Here is a 4,164-nt window from a genome sequence, read left to right as displayed (position 1 = left end):
CCGCCGTCGCCGTCGCCGTCACCGCCGCCGCCTCCGTCGTGCTGAGGAGCAGAGCTGCTGCCACCGCGGCCATTTTGTTGCTAACTGACAAGAACCCGCCAGGCAGCGCAAGACCGCCCCCCGCGTGACCTCACACCGGAAGTCTCGCCCACGTGACGGCGGGAGCCCCCTGCGCCATGCCAATGAGACGCGCCGGGGAGCCAATGAGCGGCCGAGCCCCGCTCCCCCGTGGGGGTTGAGCCGCTCTGTCCATGTTGTGGCGCAGCTTTGTGCGGGGAGGGTGGCACGTGTGTCCTGCGCCTCGCCAATGGGCACCGGGGAGCGGGGGTGGGCAGCCTCGTCCTCCTTGCCCTGGGCTGGGCATCCCCTCCAGCACCTTGCATAGACGCGGGCTCGGTGCGTGCTGCTGCCAGGGGAGCCGCGGGCTCTCCGCGCCTCTGATTTCAGTGATGCTGCTGTGCCTGGGTTCCAGCATCACAACTTGCAACGTAAAAAAAAAAGAGCAATTTGCATTTTAGACTCGATGTGTTGAGAAAACGTTTGGGAACTGGAAAGGCCGGGCCTGCACTGCTATCTCTGTGCACCTTGCTGCAAAGGGACCACAGGATTCGATCAACAGCGATGACCGTTGTTGGGTAAGGCATAAAGCCGAAAACACACAGACGATTTAATAAAAGGACCGCCCGGCAGGATTTGTATTTTGTATTTTAACTGTGGAGCGAGGACGCCTTGGGTGAACCATGGGAACCAAGTGTTACTTTGACCACTGGAGGGAGCCCATATTGTTCCAGAAGGCAACAGAAACAAGACTAAAGATGCACAAATAATAAAGCCTGAAATCCCACCTCGTTACGGTCAGAACAAAGTTAGACCGAAACCCGTTTATCTAGGGCAGGGGTTCCCAACCTTTAAAAGACATTTAAAAGAAAAAGCAGCAGGCACCCATATGAATATTTAAGTTTAGAGTTCAGCTCAATCTGATCATCTCATCCATTATTTAAAATTGCATTAGATCTGCAACTTCCAAATGCAGCTTCCCTTTTCTTGCAAAAATACTTAGGCAAAAAATATTTGTTGGAAGAATGATTGTTGCTGTTTGTGAAAATGTGCACGGGCACCTGAGTAAACCTCGGGGGGTGGCATGGTGCCTGCGGGCACCGTGTTGGGAACTGCTGATCTAAGGGGTTGGATAGGGTCCCTTCCAACCCAAATTTTCTGATGTGCAAAAGGATACAAAAAGCAGGTGTTGCTTCAGGATCACAAAAAAGCAAAACAGGGAATTTCTTGCCTCCTTAATGGCAGCAAGAATGGCAGCTTTTCCTAAGAATAAATTTATACATTTTTTCTAATGTAGTAGCAGGCTGACAGACACTTAACTGCGCTACTACATCTCAACTATTGACATTTAGAAAACACTGCAGGTGCACCCAGGAAACTGGAGAGAGACTATAGCTGTATTCTCCATCCCTTTTTTCTGTTAATTAAATGTAGGTCAACACCTGCAAACCACTTAACCACCTCCCCAAAAGTAACACCGCATATTTCTATGCTGTTACTTTCAAAAAGGATTTTGCTTCTAATAAAAGCCAACAATTCAATACAAACAAAACAAGTGCAGCCACCTGGCTTTGACCTCAGTGCATGGTACGATATAATTAAAAGTCTATAATGTACATACTATGCAACAAAACAAGTAAGATTCATCTGAAAATATTTGTTAGATTAAATTTGGACCCAAATTTAGATTGTTTACATGGAAATATAGAACATCAGAACTATTTGCTGCTGTTCTAAGGCACTTGGGGGTTTGGGAGGGTTCCCAACCTGCTTCCTGTCGCTCTATATGTTCAGGCTGCTTGGGCCACAGTGCTCTCAGAGGCAGTTGCCTGCAACCAGCCTCCTGGAGCTCAGGTGCAACACAGAAAGAACAACTGAAATTCATGTTCAGTAGCAAAAGCTCAGATAGGTTTATTGTCTCTTAGGACAGTAGTTAGCGGGTCTGCATAGCAATCAGCCTGGCTCAGCAAAACTGCCCAGACAACGGTAAGCGATGCATTACATGCACAGGCACCCCCTAAGTATAGGGTGACTGTATCTCCCAGTTTGCCTGGGATAGTCCTGGATTTTGAAGGCCAGTCTCAGCCAGTTGAAGAAAATGAAAAGGAGCGTCCTGGAATCTCAGGGGCATGGACACAGTCTGACAGGGAGGATAAGGAGAGGCATGGTGCACCAGGCAGCTCCGCCGCCCTGTCAGACTGCCTGCGCCCCTGCACACCAGCCTCTGTCACTGCCTACAGCAGTGCTGCTGACTTGGCGGGATGGGGGACAGGACAACAGTCTGCCAGATGTCCCAGTTTCATTATGGTCACCCTACCTAAGTTGCTACAAAAGGGTGAGGCTTACAACCCTTGTATTTATAGCTGAGATGCCCCCACTCTGTGCCAATTCTTTTCTCTCTGTCTAGATGTCCCTTTTTACTTGTCTCTGCCAAGTCCAGATATCTGCAGCTCATTCCTTGCCAAATGCAGCTCTCCACTTCCAACTCTGAGCATCTAGAGCTCACTCCCTGCTGAGTTTGGGCTTTTCTAGCTCACTCCCTTGAGTAACTTTAGCTTCCCCATGTTGAGTATAGCTGACCTCTTGTTATCTCTACTTCAACAAGTTCTATCTAACTTTTTACTCCTCTCTTTGTTCAGCTATTGTTTCTTACATTGAATTAGTATTTTCACTCACTGCATCTTTTATCAGGGCATCCAGGAGTCAGTGCAGTCTGTTAGTCCCAAGGTCCTTTGCGGTGTCTTCCCTTAACTATAGCTTAGCATAACTACAGCCTAGCATAGCCAAAACTCCTACATTTCCCAAATGTTGTGGTATTATACAAAATGCACAAGATATTGAAATGGACCAGACAGACTCAAAATGAAAGGAGCTCCTGGACTACAGTCCTGTGAATATAAACGTTTGCTACATAAGTGCATAAGTGCACACACACACATGCACACAAAACCCAGGGTGAAAACTGGCATTTTAGATTTTTTAAAATTCTTTCGGTGTCTCCATTCTAAGGTAATATTTGAAACATTGATTCATGTGCTTTAAGTAAAGCAGATATTGTTTTTAGCTCGTGTTCTTTTATTATTGAATACAGGGTTTACCTAAATCCAGAATTTGATTGTCCCTGCTTTAGTTTCTTCAGGCTTAGTCACCACTGGGCTTATCCCAGCTTTGCATTTCGAAACGTCTTGCCTCTGCCCTCTGGGACCCCAGCAGAGACGGGTTTGGCAATATCCCAGACTTGGTGCAAAATAGTGACCCCTGAAAGTTGGCAGATGAAACAAACACACACAGGAGCCCTCAGATCAACTCACTGATGCTGATGAGGATTACTGTAGTATGCACCTGATTTAAAATAGTAGCCGTGGTTTCTATTCTACCAGTGCTGAGAATCTTTTATTACTCTGACTACCAAAGAGCAAGGTGTCAAGCTCCACACTTGAAAGATGAACTCCGCAGAAGGTGGGCTGATTAAACCAAACATTTTCACCCAGACACAAAGGGCATCTCCACAACCACTCACCCAAACATGTTTCTTCACCATGTTTCATTGGGCTATGAGCAATTTTCTGGCTACAGATCGTTAGGGTTACAACATGTAGATGTGAATGCTTCCCAGCTGTCTGTGGCTAAGAGACAGCAGATTTATTATTTATTTACTTTTTTGCATTCCCATGCTCAGCACAAGGGAATTTAACATGTGCCAAGATTATGACCAAAGTCTAGGGATTTCTGTGCCCTAAATGAAAAGATACTGAATGGTGTGTCAACCTCTCAGGTTTTCATCCTTCAGCCAGATGCTCATTTTGCTTTGCAGATGAGCTGCTTGAATCTTGAGCTTCATAGGAATCACCCCTTGCCTCTTTATGCCACTTTCTGCCATTCAGTATCTCTAATGCTGAGTGCCAATACTTAACATCTTCTGTGGCAAACCCTGAATGAATGTCATTGATTTTTCAGGCATCTACTGAGATGCAGGCTATGATTCTGGCAGCCACTGCTACCTTTGAACTCTGTACTTCCCCTCCACTGCTCAGGTATTCTTTTTGTCACATACGAGTAAAAGCAGATGTGACCTTGTGTGAAGGGAATGGAATGGGGGGGGGGGGG

The sequence above is a fragment of the Gavialis gangeticus genome, unplaced genomic scaffold, assembly GCF_001723915.1.
Source record: "Gavialis gangeticus isolate Ggan-Ray unplaced genomic scaffold, GavGan_comp1, whole genome shotgun sequence".
In the NCBI taxonomy this organism is placed as follows: Eukaryota; Metazoa; Chordata; order Crocodylia; family Gavialidae; genus Gavialis; species Gavialis gangeticus.
This window is presented reverse-complemented; position numbering follows the sequence as displayed.